Raw genomic sequence first — 20,503 nt, 5'->3', positions numbered from 1 at the left:
ATCCCAGAGAGGCTTTTTTAAATATAATGACAGTAAGAAAGTAAGGGAAGAGCATAATGGCCCCATAAAGGATCAATGGAGAATGATCAGGGGAATTTGGTTACAAAAGACAATGAGAAGGCAATGGGTTTCAATGTATTCTTCTCCAGAGTTTTCGTAAATGAAAAGGGGGGATACAGCAACCAAGACTGCAATGTTAATAACACACCATAGGATGTACCCTCATGGCTAACAATAGGCAATGTCAGAAATAGACTTGAAAAACTTAAGATAAACAAATCACCAGGACCAGATGGCTTACACCGAGAGTCCTTAAGGAACTCGGTAGGAGTGATAGCTAGACCGTTGTTCCTAATTTTTGTGGACAGTTTACTGACTAGAATGGTACTAGCCTGATTGGAGAAAAGCCAACATTGTACCAATATTTAAAAAGGGACAGAGACATATACCTGGAAACTACAGGCCTGCTCATCTAACATCAATAATTTTTAAAATATTAGAGGGGATGATAAGGGACTATATTCAAGAATTGGCTAATGAAAACAGTTTTATTAGTAATAATCAGTATAGATTAATGTAGGATCAATCTTGCCAGACCATTTTGTTAACATTCTATGAGGAAGTGAAATGCCATCTAGATAAATATAGGCCTGTGGATGTGGTATATCTGGATTTTGCAATGGCATTCAATACAGTTCCCATAAACGTTTACTTTACAAACTGAGATCTGTTTGCATGGACTATAGGGTATGTACCTGGATAGAAAACAGGTTTCGGGGGCATATCAAAAGGATGGTGATGAATAGTGAGCACTCATAATGGGCTGGGGTGGTAAGTGGGGTCCAACAAGGATCTGTCCTGGGACAAATTCTGTTTGATTTATTTATAAATTATATAGTGGTTGGTATAAATAGCTTAATCTCAGTGTTTTCTGGTGATACAAAGTTGAGCAGGGCAATAACTTCTCAACAAGATGTGGAAACCTTACAGGAGGACCTCAATAAAATAATGGGTTGGGCAACTACATGGCAAATAAAGTTTAATGTTGAAAAATTTTAAGTAATGAATTTGGGTGCTAAAAATTAGAATGCAAATTACTAGATAGGGGGAGAACCACTGGGGGAATCCAAGATGGAAAACGATCTGGGGGGTCCTACTAGATGACAAGCTCAGCAATAGCATGCAATGACAAGCTGTTGCAAGTAAAGCTAGCAGAATATTAGCATGCATTAAAAAGGGGATTTACTCAAGAGATAAAACTTTAATTTTGCCACTTTACAAGACTTGGTTTGGCCACATCTTGAATATGCTGTCCAGTTCTGGTCACCAGTCCTCACGGAGGATGTGCTGGAACTGGAGAGAGTCTAGAGAAGGGCAACAAAGCTAATAAAGGGACAGGATGACTTCAGTTATGGGGAAAACTACAAGCATTAAACGTATTCTCTCTTGAGAAGAGACGTTTGAGAGGAGATATTATAGCGATATGCAAATACCTTACTTGTGACCCTAACATAAGAAAAAATCTTTTCACGTGGCCTATCATTAAATATTGAGAAGAAGCAGTTTAACCTTAAACTGATTAGAGGGTTCTTTACTGTCAGAGCAGTGAGGATTTTGAACTCTCTTCCACAAGCAGTGGTATCAGCAGAGAGTGTCGCTAGTTTCAAAAAACTTTTAGATGGGAATCCTAACAATCGCAACATACAGGGATAGGGGATTTAATATTTACACAAACTCACACACATACACCACAAGTTGAACTGGATGGACTGGTGTCTTTATTCAACCTTACCAACTATGTAACTATATTGTCAGCAACAATACTCAGGTAGACCGTTGCATTTAAATGATGCTCAATTGGTACGAAGTGGCCCAAAGTGTGCCAAGAAATTATCCCCCACACCATTACACCATCACCAGCCTGAACCGTTGATTCAAGGCAGGATGGATCCATGCTTTCATGTTGTTTACACCAAATTCTAATCCTACTATCTGAATATTGCAGCTGAAATCAAGACGCATTAGACCAGGCAACATTTTTCTAATCTTCTATTTTCAATTTTGGTGAGCCTGTGCAAATTGTAGCCTCAGTTTCCTGTTCTTAGCTGACAGGAGTGGTACCCAGTGTGGTCTTTTGTTCCCGGGACCCACCTGCTTCAAGGTTCGATCTGTTGTGCATTCAGAGATGGTATTCTGCAAACCTTGGTTGTAACGAGTGGTTACTGTTGCCTTTCTATCATCTCAAACCAGTCTGCCCATTCACCTCAATGAGGTATTTTAGTCCACACAACTGCCGCTCACTAGATATTTTCTGTTTTTTGGACTATTCTCTGTAAAACCCTAGAGATGGCTGTGCTTGAAAATCCCAGTAGATCAGCAGTTTTTTTAAATACTCAGACCAGCTCGTCTAGCACGAACAACAATGACTAATTCAAAGTCACTAAAATCCCCTTTCTTCCCCATTCTGATGCTCGGTTTGAATCTTAGCAAGTCTTTTTCACCATGTCTAGATGCCTAAATGCAATAAGTTGCTGCCATGTGATTGGCTGATTAGTAATTTGTGCTACCAAGCAATTTAACAGGTGTACCTAACAAAGTGGCCGGTGAGTATATGTCAAAGGATAAATTCACCTTATGTAACATATTATGTTACCTGCGCCCCCCCCTCCCCCCAGGTCCCTGTTTTGACAATGAGCGTGGGACCTTCTCCCCCTGCTCGCTGCCATTACTTGGAGAAAACAAGACCATGCAAGAGCTCCGCCGGCCCGGCCGTGTCATCCATTTACAGTATGAATATGAGCAGATAGATACACTTTTTTTTTTTTTTTTTAAGGTGAACTTATCCTTTAAAACCATGTTATTAGACTGTAAACCTCTCAAATCATTCTCGACTAGTTCGAATATTTTTTGGCAGTCCTATTCTATTTGTAATAACTAACCCCTGACTGGTTAAAGTCAACTGTGAAAGTCTGTTGAAAAATCCAAAGATTGGATGACTGTGTTTGTCATTTTATTGAGTCTACTTTCTAAAGTCCTACTGTTATGCTGATGGTGTTTACGGCTGTTTACAATTAAATCTGCTGAAATCTGCAATCTGTAATAAGATAGAAGAACTTCAAAGTTCTTTAAGTATGGTGCCGAACAAAAACCCTTTTGATGTTCTTAAAGCTAATTAAATATGAATCAGTAAAATAAATGAGAATTAAATCAATTATTTACAAAGCATTGTATTATATTTCTGTGATATGCTGTGCAGAAGAATTTGAGAGAGACCATTTTATGTTCAAAATGAAATGGTTTCCATTAAATAGTTTATAAAATATTTCAGGAAAGAAACATGGCTATTGAGACATAAATCGCCTTGATGGTCCATTAAATCATAAGGTCAGAGCTGGCAACAATTACATTTGGTGCTAGGGTTGATGTAGTGTGCTTTCAGGAGAGTGCATTTGAGATCAGTTTTCTTATGCTTCTAGATCATTCACTGTTCAAAGACAGGTTCATTTAACCTTCAGTTGACCTACTTCTAACTTGCAGTTGACCTCCTAAACTGAAAAAAATTGGCTTCAAGTTGTTTTTGCAATCACATTGACCTGTATGGGGAGAGAAGCAGTTCTAATGCAAAGATCCTCACTGCCTGTCATTTGGAGGGACTGTCCCAGCTTTAGAACCAAATTCCAATGTCGTCCTTTCCACCTAGGTTGTTCCTCTCATTGGTCTGATGTATAGACCTCTATACAAAACAAATATACCAAAATGTACAAATAAACTTCCAAAATTGTTATACTGCACTAAACTTTTTTTAATCTAACTTCTAATTTATTAGATTGTTGGTTTGAAAATCAAGTATAAGGTAAAAATTGGTGAAAAAAGCTCTTTTTGTTGAACCAATTATTTTCATGATCTGCTTAAAGTGGTTGTAAAGGCACAAGGATTTTTTGCCCTCATGCATCCTATGCATGAAGGTAAACAACCTTCTGTGAGCAGCAGCCCCCCCTCCCCCCAGGCCCCTAATACCTACCTGAGCCCCGTCTTCATCCAGGGGTGTTCATGAGAGCCTTGCCTCTCCGGGGACTCGCACTCCTGATTGGCCATTGGCTCCCAGCCAATGAGCCATTTAGGGGACAGAGAGGGTGGGGCTGAGTCACGGCTCCATGTGTGAATCGACACATAGAGCCATGGATCAGGACCATGCCTTCTTGGGTTCCAGAAGAGCAAGCTGCTTGTTGTGGGGGCAGCTGGCAGGAGAGAGGAGCCAGGAGCTTCAGAATGGGACCTGAAAAGAGGAGGATCTGGGCAGCTCTGTGCAACATGCATGTTATTTTTTAAAAAAAAATGAGACTTTAGTATCACTTTAACTTGGGTATTGGCAAGGGTGTGTTCTTAGCCTACTTACTTTGTGATAATATGTGTCCCATGTTCTGGAAAATCCCATGTTCTAGAAAGTGAGAAGGTTTACTGATGTGAACAAAAGCTTTTCAACACAGGGCCTTTAAACGTACTATTGAAGAGAACCTTTCAGGGCAACTGCTACCTGTCATATCAGGACTACAGATGGCTATTGACCCCTGAGAGCAATGTTGTTTGAGAAAGAGCACTTCACTTTGTGACATGCTGTAGAATTGTTCTTTGTTCAGTAACAAACAAGCATTTTTTTGGTGGTGATTAGGTAGCCTTCAGTTCAGGAACAGATCCTCAATTTTGCCAGATAACCATTGCTTACCTGGTTGGACTATATGAAGAGGTATAGTGTATACAGCAGCTGCAGTAAAGTGTAATTGTCGGAGGATGAATACTAACTTTTTTAAAGAAATGTAAAAAAGAAAGGGATAATAATAACTAAGAAGCTCAGCAAACACCACATTTTCTACATTATACAATGAATTCGATATTTGATACAATCCTCTTTCTATATATGGAGGACAGTCCTCCTAGCAAGCCAGAAGAGGCCACCAATCAAGGAGAAATAAAGGGATTTTAAAGGCAGAAGGTTTATTTTTTATTTTTAACTTAATGCATTCTATGCATTAAGATAAAAAAAAACCTTCTGTGTGCAGCAGCCCCCCCCCAGCCCCCCTTAGCCCCCCTAATACTTACCTGAGCCTGTCTTTATCCAGTGATGTTGCAGGAGTGTCTAAGCTGATTCGGCCAAGGGCGGGGCCGAGTTGCGGCTACGTGTCTGAATGGACACGTGGAGCTGTGTCTCGGCTCGGATGCCCCCATAGCAAGCTGTTTGTTGTGGGACTCAACAGGAGGGAGGGGCCAGGCGAGCCGAAGAGGGACCCGAGAAGAGTAGGATCTGGGCTGCTCTGTGCAAAACCAACTGCATAGAGGAGGTATAACATGTTTGTTATTTTTTGTTTTTTTAAATGAGACTTTACAATCACTTCTCTACTTCTCTAAATCTATTGTTGATTACTGTCTCATAGACATTAAACAGGAAGTCTCCTGACAAAGACTGAATAAGGGCCAACTACCACATGAGCCATCACATTGGGTGGCACAAAACCTTTTTAGTGTTTGCCTCTATGGTAAAATGAGCTTTGCAACCCTGGACACAAAAATATTGTGACACTAAATGGAAGAGAGAGCCAATACAGGCAAAACTTACAATGCACATAATGGAGGAAATGATAAGACAAAGAAAAGACATACATGCACAGGAAGCGAAACCATGAAGCAAGACTGGTTCACTTGACCAAAGAGCAATAATAAGTTGCAAAGTCCCCTATAAAATTTATAGATTTTACCTTTCAAACGTTTAAAACAATCAGAACAATAGAAAACAATAAGCTATTATGTATTGTTACACTTGGTTTGCTGCCTTATATAACAAACATTCGTTGGATATAACAAATAATTGTGGAAAATCGGTTTACATTTTTCATAGTTTTGCTTATAATGGCATGAAGCATTTACAATATTGATTACCACCATACAAACTCAAACATAATGTTAAGTGTTCCAATTAAATAATACACACAAATCTTCCTGTTTTGATTTAGATTCCAGTGACATTTTTCTGGCAGCTGAGAGTAAGCAACTTTTTTCATATTTTTCAATGAAATGATTTTTTAGGTTTTAAGTGGTTATTGTTCTGCTGTGAAAAGCAATATTTAATTTATTGCAAAGGTAGTGGAATCTACATCATGCCTCCAGAAATAACTTTATTTTGAAAGTGAAACAAGAGTGCAAGTAAATGCTAGTCAAGCAATGGAGAAAAATCAATAGTAGCTGTTATGTTGATCTTAGGTTATAATTAATTATGTTACTTCTTTGAATAAGAGGCTAACGAATACACCTCGTCCTAGAAATTACGTACCCATAATCATTTAATTGCATCAACGGGGGAACATATCCATAACGTACTGAATTAAAATGCGTTTCATTTTCTCCTACAATAAATTCAATTCTCCTGACTTAGAAACATTAGGCATTTCAAATAACGATTGCTATCTAAAAGAAGACAGAAGGAAGAAAAATGTAGCTGTGTCAACACATTTGTATCTATCTTCTAGTTTTAGGGAGGAGAAAGTGGATCAGAAATATTTGAAAATTAAATCACAGAGATGATGCTGGGTATGACCTTGGAAGAGAGCGTTGGAACAGAAAATTACAATTTCAACCAGGTGCACATTCTGGAGGCCAGTAGGGTCTCTTAGAAATTGCATCTACATGAGCTCCTGAATAAACATTAAAGCTGAACTCTAAGATCATTCTGATTTGAAACTTTAACCCTTACTAATATGCACAGGAGGAGGTGATGAGTGCAGTATTAGGGAAAGGGCAAGAGTGAGGGTGATATATATAATTTGTGTGGTGGAGATGATTAGTAAATGAGTGATCATTTAAGAAAAGAGAACACTATTGTGAGAAGGAAAGGCAGAGAAAGCATATTATTGGGTGGAGAGTGGAATCAGTCTTGGGAAGAAAGAGCTGGTTGGAGAAATACAGGTTCACTTACAGTCTGTCTGGAGTGGAGCACTATTCGTGTGTAGATAATTTTTAATTTCTGTCTTAGATAAACTGCCATTACACTTATGTTGAAATTATCAGTTGGGAGCAGTTGTTATGTGAAGTGCCTTTCCCCAAAGGGTTGCTCCTAATTTATAGGAATATTGAGTAGGGTAGCAATTATTAAATTAGTCACTGATGGGGAACACATAGATAAAAGAGGAAACTTTCACACCCAGACAAACCATAGTCATAAAGGTAACTTGAGCTCTCTGATCAGTTAAAACAATGGGATGGTAAATCTATCTCATTAATATAGACAAAATAACAACAGGTGTAGGTTAAAAGAAATGTACTATTATACAAGTAATTGCAGTGTGCCAATTTTAGCCATACACGGCAGGGCAATGGTTAAAATGTTTAAAAGCAAGGTGAAGGAGCAGAAAAATGAAGATGAGAAGATTAATGTATGATCTTTCTGACAGGGTTAATTCCCATTACATTTATGTAGAAATGATCGCTTTGGTAGAAATTATCATGGCAGAGTGCCATGATCCCGGAAGTGTTCATCACTGGCTCTGCCTCCCAAGTTCCTATTGGCCCATCATTATGATGAGCACTCTTACTAGCCAAACACAATTGGCTTCTAACAAGACCTGTGCTTGCAATCCCATTTTTTTTTTTTAAGAATCATACTTACCTAGGTGGATGCAGCATCGGTCAGATGTTACATCTTTCCTCCTGGCGCCTCTAACAACCGAGCGATCGAACACCGCCGATCGGTCGGTTTTTACAGATCCCTGAGTAGAGAGCTGCTGATTGTCAGTCACAGACTCTCTGCTCTGCCCCCCACGCTCAGTGGAGTGCTGGACTAAGGAGGGGATGGGAGCGGCTGGCTCAGGCTCTCAGAGGCTCACTGAGAGGTTGAGCCGGGTGGCGGTCCACGCATGTGGGTGGATCCTGACCTCATTGTCATGATCATGCCCGATCCTGGACCGGCTCTGTGACATAAGCACGCTGTCTGCTAAAAATGGGTCACAGGAGTGCAGAACGAACTGCACCACTGTGATCCACAGGAGAAGAACAGCCAAACAAGGTTTGGTTGTACTTCTCATTTTATTGTCCAATTCACTTCTAGTCTCTTCACATTGTTGCCAATCAAGCTGCAATCAAGGATGTGCTCTTGGACCCACAATAAACACTGGCTACTTTTTAAATTGCCCCCCTGACTTTCATTAATATAAGGTTGTATTTGGACCTCTTAGCAGTTGTGTAGTGCTTGTCAGGGCACAAATACCAGGAGAAGGGCTCTAGGACCCAGCAGCGCTATCAGCACTTTGGCAGGAGAAGATCTTTAAGACCCAGCAGCACTACCAGCAATTTACCTGGGCCTATATAAGGAAGCCTGCCAGTGATTTTAGTTGCTGGTTGATCTTCAGCTCCTCCAGTGTGTTATACTTGTGAAATTCCAGTTCCTGTCTCCTGTTACCGACCTTGACCTATCTCCTGATTGCTTCCTGTGTTTGACCTCGGCTATCCACCTGACTACGTCTGCTCTGATACCCACCTGGCTCCTGATCTTGGCTATCCACCTGACCACGTTCCAGTCTCAGCACTATCCAAGTCCTGCAAACACCTCACGGGCGCCACCTGTCTGCTGATTCTACTCTAGCACTCCAGCTGTACTCTGGATCCTCCTGGACACAGTCCAGCAGGCGACCCATGCTACTTTGGGCCTGACCTCTCCTGTTCTCATCCTCAGGGGGTCTGGAACTTAGCCGCAAGGTAAGCCCTCTCTCTCCACTGGCCTCCAGCACCAGGTACGTGATAGTGCTCCAATCTTTTGTTTTTGTTACATTACACTACAAGCCAAGAAGACTGTGCAAATCCTTTGGGGTGCAGAAGCCACCTGCCTTGGAACCAAATCATTTACATCTACATCAATATTTTAGGATAGTAAAACCAGTGATATAACCCTATGTGTACAGTGCTATTTTTCCACTTCCCTCAACAATACACAGGCAGGGCTGTCATTGAACACTCCCAGAAAGTGTTGAGCTTAGCAGACAGATGCCAGGGTTTGTGGCTTCAGGGCTGCAAAAAACAAAAGGTACATGGATGCTCCAGTTAGTGTCTGCATTGCAGCATTGGTGTCTGTTCAGTAACTCTGAGGGGCTGTATGGTGTACTTAATTAAACATAACACTTTACGTAATTTGTAAAAACTGTTATTTTCCTTCTTGTGCACTAATGAATATCATAGGCAGACATCAGGGACAACTCTGTGACAAGAAAATCTCATGTCCTTGTCTGCAATTTTTCATTTCAAGTCTACTTGTGTTATCTACATGACAGGATTCAGTCAATATTTATTGCAGATGTTTGCTGTTATTTTAATGATGTACAGTATGATAGAACATTCTGTAATGACTTGTATTCTGGAGGGTATTGATATAGAAGGAACTGTAAAAGGGAATTACAAACTATCTGTGAGGTGGACTTGGTATATTGGGTAGACATCAATTTTCCATAGATATGTAGAATTTAAAGGAGAATTATAATATATTATGTTGCATAACTGCAAAAGTTTGAAAAATAACAGTTTTTACAAATTAAGTAAAGTGTGTAACTATAATGATATAAAGTCTTAGTTGCACAGGTGTTTGCTATTGATATCTGAAGGCTTGGAGGTATTCCTGATCTCATTATAAAAATTATACATACAAAAACAAACAAAGTATGGTTTAAACAAAATAAGCACCATTCACAACACCGATTTATTCTTGCATTTGGAAAAGCCAAATCAAAGTTGTATAATTAGTGCTGTAATTCTAAAACTATTCAATATCTCACATACAGTAGGAGTACAGGAAGGCATGTCTTGGTCAAGCTATCCATCTACCAACAACACAGTTAAAGCACATCCAGGCCCAAAACAAAAATGTAATGCATTGCAGCTTACTAGTCCCTAGATATGGTCGCTGCATTTGTTTTTTTTTTTTTTTTGTTTTTTTAGGCTCTTTCATTTTTTTTAACTTTATGATTCCGCTAGTAACACACTTCCTGATCTAGGGCCACATCTATGAAGGGATAATGTTGTCATACCAAGGACAGGAAATGTTGCAGGACTACAGAACATTTCCCCCTTCATCTTTTCCATAACATAGGAGGAGGGCATTCTACAGTCTGCAGAGGAAGATCACAACAATGCTAACTGATAAAACCAGAAGAGGCAGACAGCACATGAAGTTATCAGCTCATACATGAAGTTATCAGCTCACACAATTTCTTGCAGAATCAACAGATAATTTTTTGCACTTCTTGAACGAATATATGAAATAGCTTTCAATGATATATTTGCAAGATAGGGACAACACATATTGTGGAGAGGCTGCACACCCCAATATAACTGTGAGAAAAAGAAGAGGACCCCCAGGGGTTTTATGGCAGCAAAAATAACAATAGAACTAAGGGTATATAAAATATTCCATCTTTATTAGTAATAGAAAAAAAAGATTAAAATTCCAAAGTGTAAGTTATTAGCTCTGGTTACAACCAAACATGGTAGTAATACATTGCTAAAAAGCATCACAATCACAAAAACAGATCACCACATAAGGTCAGAAAACTCAGACGCGTTTCGACATATGAAATAAGGTCTTCCTCAGGGGTGTCTGTGATGTCTACAAGGAACATATTGTACAATTAGAGAACATATAGTAATTATATCCAATACAATAGCATGATAACATAACATATAGGTGAGACTTTACCATATTTGCGATAAGTGTCTAGAAACCAGAGAACATCTCCATGGCTAGAGGGACATCCCCCAATAGTGATGTCGCGAACCTAAAATTCGCCGTTCGCGAACGGCGAACGCGAACATCGGCAAATGTTCGCGAACCGGCGAACCGGGCGAACCGCCATAGACTTCAATAGGTAGGCGAATTTTAAAACACACAGGGACTCTTTCTGGCCACAATAGTGATGGAAAAGTTGTTTCAAGGGGACTAACACCTGGACTGTGGCATGCCGGAGAGGGATCACGCAAAAAAAAGTTCTTAAAAATTATAATTTTTTTGATAGAGAGCCAATTATTGGAAAAATTAAAAAAAAAAAAAAAAAAAATTTCTTTGGATTTAGCATCTGGGGGGTCTAAAAAGTGTACCTGTCAAGTTTCAGCTCTATAGCATGTCCAGAACCCCTAAAAAACAGCATTTTTCTTATATTTTCAGGAATACGGCTTCTCTGCGGCTGGCTTTTTCTCTTGCAGGCATTTAGCGGGCATTTTTTTAGGCAGGCATGTCATTTTTTGTATTTAGTGTCTGGGGGGTCTAAAAAGTGTACCTGTCAAGTTTCAGCTCTGTAGCATGTCCAGAACCCCTAAAAAACAGCATTTTCTTATATTGTCAGGAATACGGCTTCTCTGCGGCTAGCTTTTTCTCTTGCAGGCATTTAGCGGGCATTTTTTTAGGCAGGCATGTCATTTTTTGTATTTAGTGTCTGGGGGGTCTAAAAAGTGTACCTGTCAAGTTTCAGCTCTGTAGCATGTCCAGAACCCCTAAAAAACAGCATTTTTCTTATATTTTCAGGAATATGGCTTCTCTGCGGCTGGCTTTTTCTCTTGCAGGCATTTAGCGGGCATTTTTTTAGGCAGGCATGTCATTTTTTGTATTTAGTGTCCGGGGGGTCTAAAAAGTGTACCTGTCAAGTTTCAGCTCTGTAGCATGTCCAGAACCCCTAAAAACAGCATTTTTCTTATATTTTCAGGAATACGGCTTCTCTGCAATTGGCTTTTTCTCTTGCAGGCATTTAGCGGGCATTTTTTTAGGTAGGCATGTCATTTTTTGTATTTAGTGTCTGGGGGGTCTAAAAAGTGTACCTGTCAAGTTTCAGCTCTGTAGCATGTCCAGAACCCCTAAAAAACAGCATTTTTCTTATATTTTCAGGAATACGGCTTCTCTGCGGCTGGCTTTTTCTCTTGCAGGCATTTAGCGGGCATTTTTTTCAGGCAGGCATGTCATTTTTTGTATTTAGTGTCTGGGGGGTCTAAAAAGTGTACCTGTCAAGTTTCAGCTCTGTAGCATGTCCAGAACCCCTAAAAACAGCATTTTTCTTATATTTGCAGGAATACGACTTCTCTGCAATTGGCTTTTTCTCTTGCAGGCATTTAGCGGGCATTTTTTTAGGTAGGCATGTCATTTTTTGTATTTAGTGTCTGGAGGGTCTAAAAAGTGTACCTGTCAAGTTTCAGCTCTGTAGCATGTCCAGAACCCCTAAAAAACAGCATTTTTCTTATATTTTCAGGAATACGGCTTCTCTGCGGCTGGCTTTTTCTCTTGCAGGCATTTAGCGGGCATTTTTTTAGGCAGGCATGTCATTTTTTGTATTTAGTGTCTGGGGGGTCTAAAAAGTGTACCTGTCAAGTTTCAGCTCTGTAGCATGTCCAGAACCCCTAAAAAACAGCATTTTTCTTATATTTTCAGGAATACGGCTTCTCTGCGGCTGGCTTTTTCTCTTGCAGGCATTTAGCGGGCATTTTTTTAGGCAGGCATGTCATTTTTTGTATTTAGTGTCTGGGGGGTCTAAAAAGTGTACCTGTCAAGTTTCAGCTCTGTAGTATGTCCAGAACCCCAAAAAAACAGCATTTTCTTATAATTTTTAGTAGAAAACTAATGCAGTGTCTTTCCAGCTGTCTTTTTTTCTTTCTGGCAAGCTGAAATATGATATGCCAAGGCAAACATGCCTATCAGTTGAGCTATGACACAGACAACACTGCACACATGGGGAAATATGTAAAACAAAAAACAGGGAAAGGAAATTAGGTGACTGTCACAAAACATGATAATGTGATTGGCCAAATAAAAAGTCGCCTCGCGATGAGGTCGCGCCAAAGTCGCGCTAAGTCGCGCCAAAGTCGCACTGGAAGCGACGCTACTTTAGTGGTAGCGGCAGTGTAAACCAGCACTAAAACATCCAGTGTGTGAATACGATCAGGTATGATGTTTTATCGGTCAAGTAGTGTAAGGGTTACGCCCGTCGCCCGCTTCACAGTGACAGACCAAACTCTCACAGACCAAACTCCCCGTTTAACAGTCAGTCAGTCCATTTGCACAACCGCAAACTCCCCATTTGCACAAGGTTGGATACCAAGCTAGCCATGTCCCGTTCCTTGTCCTCACTGACATCATTGAAGGTCTCTTCCTCCACCCAGCCACGTACAACACCAAGGGTCCCCGAAAGGTGACAACAAGCCCCCTGGGACGCCTGCTGTGGCTGGTATTCCACCTCCTCAAAGCCACCTTCCTCCTCTGACTTCTCTTCTTCAGACTCCTCTCTCTGCGTTGCCACAGGTCCAGCAATTGACAACGACAAGGCTGCTTCTGGTGGTGATGGGGACCACAACTTCCTCTTCATGCTCATCTACAGCCTGATCCAGTACTCTTCGCAGGGCACGCTCCAGAAAAAACGCATATGGGATGAGGTCGATGATGTTGCCTTGGGTTCGACTGACCACCAGGGTTGTCACCTCCGCAAAAGGACGCATGAGCCTACAGCCATTGTTCATGAGCATTCAGTAACGCGGCCAAAAAATACCCAGCTCCGCAGAAAGAATGAAAGAAAATGAATGTTTTTTCTATGAAAAATTATCCTGCGGATCGCTTTTGGTCTGTACACAATGAAGCAAGGACCTTATCATCTGGGGTGTGCCAACACAATCCTAGAGGTGATCGCTTCATTGTGATACGCAAGCCCCTTCACCACGACAAGGTAACGATCACGAAGGGGAATTGACACATGTATGTGCCTTTTTTTTTGTTTTTTGTTTTTTTGCAGCCACAGTGTAGCACCAGAGGCCAGAAAAATTAGGCATGTACACATGCATGAAAAAGCAGGTATTGTTGCAGCCGCTGCTGTAGCAGCGGCCTGAAAAATTGAGGTTTTAAGGCAAAAAGTGCACTAAAACATTGCGGCTTGAACCGTAGTTGGTGGCGGAGACGTCACGTAAGTCATCCGGCATGCAGAGAATGATTATATACAGCAGCGTGTGGACCATTTTTAGGCCAAGGCATCTCAGTCATCACCAGGCCTTTTTTAGTCAAATGCATCCCCCACTGTCAGTCCCTTCGGGATCCATGCCTCATTCATCTTAATAAACGTGAGGTAATCAAGACTTTTTTGACCTAGGCGACTTCTCTTCTCAGTGACAATACCTCCTGCTGCGCTGAAGGTCCTTTCTGACAGCACACTTGAAGCGGGGCAGGCCAGAAGTTCAATTGCAAATTGGGATAGCTCAGGCCACAGGTCAAGCCTGCACACCCAGTAGTCAAGAGGTTCATCGCTCCTCAGAGTGTCGATATCTGCAGTTAAGGCAAGGTAGTCTGCTACCTGTCGGTCGAGTCGTTCTCTGAGGGTGGACCCGGAAGGGCTGTGGCGATGCGTAGGACTAAAAAAGCTCCGCATGTCCTCCATCAACAAGACGTCTGTAAAGCGTCCTGTCCTTGCCGGCGTGGTTGTGGTGGTAGGAGGAGGATTACTTTCACCTCTTCCCCTGTTGGATTCCCGTTGTGCTGTGACATCACCCTTATATGCTGTGTAAAGCATACTTTTTAACTTATTTTGTAGCTGCTGCATCCTTTGCGACTGCCGGTAATTGGGTAACATATCACAGACTTTCTGCTTATACCGGGGGTCTAGTAGCGTGGCCACCCAGTACAGGTCGTTCTCCTTCAGCCTTTTTATACGAGGGTCCCTCAACAGGCATGACAGCATGAAAGACCCCATTTGCACAAGGTTGGATGCCGAGCTACTCATGTCCAATTCCTCATCCTCACTGATGTCATTGAAGGTGTGTTCTTCCCCCCAGCCACGTACAACACCACGGGTACCAGATAGGTGACAACGAGCACCCTGGGATGCCTGCTGTGGTTGGTGTTCCTCCTCCTCAAAGCCACATTCCTCCTCTGACTCCTCTTCCTCACACTCCTCTTCCAGTGTTGCCGCAGGTCCAGCAATCGATGGTAAGGCTGTTTCTGGTGGTGGTGATGGTGACCACAACTCTTCCTCTTCCTCTTCACGCTCATCTACGGCCTGATCCAGCACTCTTCGCAGGGCACGCTCCAGGAAAAAAACATATGGGATGATGTCGCTGATGGTGCCTTCGGTGCGACTCACTAGGTTTGTCACCTCCTCAAAAGGACGCATGAGCCTACAGGCATTGCGCATGAGCGTCCAGTAACGTGGCAAAAAAATACCCAGCTCCGCAGAGGCTGTCCTAGTACCCCGGTCATACAAATACTCGTTGACCGCTTTTTCTTGTTGGAGCAGGCGGTCGAACATTAGCAGTGTTGAATTCCAACGTGTCGGGCTGTCGCAAATCAAGCGCCTCACTGGCATGTTGTTTCGCCGCTGAATATCTGCAAAGTGCGCCATGGCCGTGTAGGAACGCCTGAAATGGCCACACACCTTCCTGGCCTGCTTGAGGACGTCCTGTAAGCCTGGGTACTTCTGCACAAAACGTTGCACAATCAGATTCAACACATGTGCCATGCACGGCACATGTGTCAACTTGCCCAAATTCAATGCCGCCAACAAATTGCTGCCGTTGTCACACACCACTTTGCCGATCTCCAGTTGGCGCGGGGTCAGCCACTGATCCACCTGTGCGTTCAGGGCGGACAGTAGTGCTGGTCCGGTGTGACTCTCTGCTTTCAGGCAAGTCAACCCCAAGACAGCGTGACACTGTCGTATCCGGCATGTGGAATAGCCCCTGGGGAGCTGGGGGGGTGCAGTTGGTGTGGAGCAAGACGCAACAGCAGAAGAGGACTCAGCCGAGGAGGTTAGCAAAGAGGATGGAGTAGGAGGAGTAGAGGAGGTGGCAGCAGGCCTGCTTGCAAGTCGTGGCGGTGTCACCAACTCCTCTGCAGCAGAGCCACGCATTCCATGCTTGGCAGCCGCCAGAAGGTTTACCCAATGCGCAGTGTAAGTTATATACCTGCCCTGACCGTGCTTTGCAGACCAGCTATCAGTGGTCAGATGGACCCTTGCCCCAACACTGTGTGCCAGACGGGACATGATTTCCTTTTCCACAATAGAGTACAGGTTGGGGATTGCCTTTTGTGAAAAATAATTTTGGCCGGGTACCTTCCACTGCGGTGTCCCAATAGCGACAAATTTTTTGAAGGCCTCAGACTCCACCAGCTTGTATGGTAAAAGCTGGCGGGCTAAGAGTTCCGACAAGCCAGCTGTCAGACGCCGGGCAAGGGGGTGACTCTGTGAGATTGGCTTCTTACGCTCAAACATTTCCTTGACAGACACCTGACTGTGGGCAGGTGAGCAGGAACTGCTGAAGGTGAGAGGCGGAGGGGCGGGTTGTTTATAGGGGGCATGGAGGACAGCAGTGGTTGACGTGGCTGAAGATGCTGGACCAGGAGGAGGATGGTGGCTTTCAGTTTGTGTGCTGCTTTTACTCATGTGTTGATCCCATAGGCGTTTGTGATGTGAGATCATGTGCCTTCGCAAAGCAGTTGTACCTAGGTGGGTGTTGGACTTCCCACGACTCAGTTTCTTTTGGCACAGGTTACAAATGGCATCGCTGATATCAGAGGCAGACACACAAAAAAAATACCACACTGCTGAGCTTTGCAAGGACGGCATTCTGGTGGTGGCAACAGCTTGCGTTGATTGGCGTGCTGTCTGGCTGACCCCGGGTGCCGAATCTACATGCTGTCTGACTGCGCCACTAGCTCCTTGCGATGACCTCCTCCCCCTGCTTCCAACTCGTCTCCTCCTCCTCTCTGTCTCCCCATCTGAACTTTCCCCCTCTTCTTCTGCTCTTCGAGCAGGCACCCAGGTGACATCCACAGACACATCGTCATCATCAGCCGCTTCACTTGACAACTCAGCAAAGGCAGCAGCAGCAGGTACAACATCATCATCATCATCATCATCACAATGTACGTCCATGTGTATAATGCTGCCTGACTGAGACATATCCCCGTTATCTACATCCTCTGGCACTAATAGTTGCGCATCACTTATTTCTTCCAACTGATGTGAAAATAACTCCTCTGATGGATCAAGTGAAGCGGCTGTGGTGCTAGTGTTGGTGGTGGTGCCGGCGGGCTGGCGAGTGGTAAATTGAGAGGTGCCCGAAGCTGAGCTGGAGGAGGATGGTACATTAAGGTTCCGAGCGGAAGCTGTAGATGATTGGGTGTCCTGTGTAAGCCAGTCAACTATGGCCTCAGAATTTTTTGAGTTCAGGGTCTGTGGTGGCCTCTGAACACTGGGCATTATTCTAGGGCCTAAGGAAATCACAGCACCACGACCACGACGGCCCTTGCGGGGTGGCCTGCCTCTGCCTGTCATTTTTTTTAATGTGTTGTTACTGTTGTACTATGAGTGCAAGCTGCTGTGCCACCTTATATATCAGTGGTGGGTGGGCAGTGGCACAGTACACTCTCTGTGGACCTGACAGCAGTCACTGGCACCCAGGCAACTGCAATTTAAAAAATATATATATTTTTTTTTACTTTGCAAGCTGCTGTGCCACCTTATATATCAGTGGTGGGTGGGCAGTGGCACAGTACACTCTCTGTGGACCTGACGGCAGTCACTGGCACCCAGGCAACTGCAATTTAAAAAATATATATATATTTTTTTACTTTGCAAGCTGCTGTGCCACCTTATATATCAGTGGTGGGTGGGCAGTGGCACAGTACACTCTCTGTGGACCTGACAGCAGTCACTGGCACCCAGGCAACTGCAATTTAAAAAATATATATATTTTTTTTTACTTTGCAAGCTGCTGTGCCACCTTATATATCAGTGGTGGGTGGGCAGTGGCACAGTACACTCTCTGTGGACCTGACAGTCACTGGCACCCAGGCAACTGCAATTATAAAAAAAATATATATTTTTTTACTTTGCAAGCTGCTGTGCCACCTTATATATGAGTGGTAGGTGGGCACACAGTGGCACTGCAGTGGGCACAGTACACTCTGTGGACCTGACAGTCACTGGCAGCCCAGGCAACTGCAATAATAAAAAATATTTTTTTTTTTCAATTTATTGCAACAAGATGCTGTGCCACCGTATATATATCAGTGGTGGGCAGTGCACTGCAGTGGGTACAGTGCACTCTGTGGACCTGACACAGCACTCACTGCAATTATGACAGAGGGAAAAAAAAAAATATTTTTTAAAATGCCAGGTACTGTGCCTGTGCCACCCGAAATGAGTGTGGTGTGCACACAGTACAGTCTGTGGTAGGTCTGTGGCCTCTCACACACAGCGGGCAGGCAACTGCAGTCACAGTGTACAATATATATATATATATATATATATATATATATATATATATATATATATATATATATATAAAAAACTCTATTACCTTACCAGCCCTTAAAAGGGCTTTTGGGGATGCTAAATATATTTATATGTATATATATAAATAAAAAAAAAAAACCTCAATTACCAGCCCTTAAAAGGGCTTTTGGGGACACTAGATAGATAGATATATATATATATAAGAAGAAACAACTCAATTACCAGCCCTTAAAAGGGCTTTTGGGGACACTAGATATATATATATATATATATATATATATATATATATAAAAATTACACAAATACCAGCCCTTAGAAGGGCTTTTTGGGGTGCTGTCCTTACAGCAGTAGTGGACCAAGAACACTGCAAGACCAGGAACACTGACTAACTGTCCCTAGCTTAACAGCAGCAGCAGCAGCTCTCTCCCTACTCTCACTACACACACTGCTTCAGAATGATCTAAGATGGATGCTGCCCTTGCTTATTTATAGGAGGTGGGAGGGTGTGGGAGGGAGGTATGCTGATTGGCTGGAAATGTGTCTGCTGACTGTGAGGTTCAGGGTCAAAGTTTGCCTCAATGATGTATTATGGGGGGCGGACCGAACATCGCATATGTTCGCCCGCAGCGGCGAACGCGAACATGCGAAGTTCGCCGGGAACTGTTCGCCGGCGAACAGTTCTATACATCTCTATCCCCCAACAAAGGGTATTTCCATACTCCTGCATAGGGTGGTCAGGGAAGCACATTTGGACTGCAAGGAGCCACATGTATGGCCCACCACAATGGGACAGAGCACCTATCTGCAAAGATAATTCCTATTTAGTAAATGGAACTTATATTTGTGTAAATATGATTACAGACAGTGAAGGTGAAACCCCCCCCCCCCCCCATGTGTCATTGTTCAAAAAGGGGAATGCTGGAAATGAAATATAAAAAAAATAATAATAATATAAAAAAAATAAAATGAATCAATAGAGGTTTAATATATATATATATATATATATATATATATATATATATACTGTATATATACTTTTTTTTTTCTCACAGTTATATTGGGGTGTGCAGCCTCTCCACAATATGTATTGTCCCTATCTTGTATCATTTTGGTGGTTAAACACCGTTGTGCTCCTTATACCCAGCTTTAAAAAAATTTGGAATAGTAATTTATGAGCTGTGGATCTCTTTGTTGTATATAATATATGATTTTCTCGATTTTTGATTTTTTCTTTCTTTCCTTTTTCATTGTGTGGACTTAGACATTAACGAGGGTTCAACATGAGCCAATACCAAGGTGAGCAGTGGGCCACACTAATGGCAGGCTATGAAACTGATTTTGAACAAAAGGATCAGGTAGAAACACAAATCTCCTCTCTTTTTCAAAAATTACAGAAAGTGCTAGAAAATAAATCAGCCCTTTATTGGCACATAAAATCTTTTGATCACTATACACGGGAATCCAGGAAATCCCCTTGGATTGCTTATTCAAATATTTCCCAACCTTGAACAGATCAGCAGTGAGTTTAAGCAAGAGTGGTAAAATAATTTAGAAAATTGCTCAAAAATCATGATGGCCCTCTTAACCAAGGTATACGAGAAACAAATTCTCTCCTTGGATATAGAGATTAAAAGTTTGGAGCTTACACTAGCCCCCTTCATAGAACACACCGCATACTCAAACCATCAAAAGAAACTACAAGAAAATTTGGCTATCTACAATAAAAGTGTCCTTCAGAAAAAGGATTCGAAATTTTGGTGTGATAAGACGGCTTTTGCGGCAGGCAAGGCCTGTAAGTGGAATAGCATTTCCGTGCCCTCCTCTAGAAAATTCCCCCCGTACAGAGATTCTCATTATCATGAGAACTATGTAAATCCTTCCAATGGTGGCTCCACGGTTTCGAGACCCCATAACCGTGAGCCCTCACAGAGAGGCCACAGTAAACATAAAAGAACCCGAAACAACAACGGTTCCTTTGAACAGGAAACAAAAATACGCACCGTTGAAATGGACTCTGATTATGTCTATACAGCCCAATCCATGGAACAGTCAATACACAGATATCCAAATCAGCCGACTGTTCTACCATCGACTGAAATGGAATCTTCGTTATCTGACACCTCAAGCAATACTAGTCAGCCATCTTACCCATTAGGTGCACATGGGCCTTTAAACTCCTTGCGGGGGACCGGTCCCCCCCACAGAGGCAGGGGAGG

This window comes from Pelophylax lessonae (genome assembly GCF_965119305.1).
Source record: "Pelophylax lessonae genome assembly, chromosome: 5".
In the NCBI taxonomy this organism is placed as follows: Eukaryota; Metazoa; Chordata; class Amphibia; order Anura; family Ranidae; genus Pelophylax; species Pelophylax lessonae.
The sequence above is the reverse complement of the archived record's forward strand: the minus strand, read 5'-3'. Positions refer to the sequence as shown.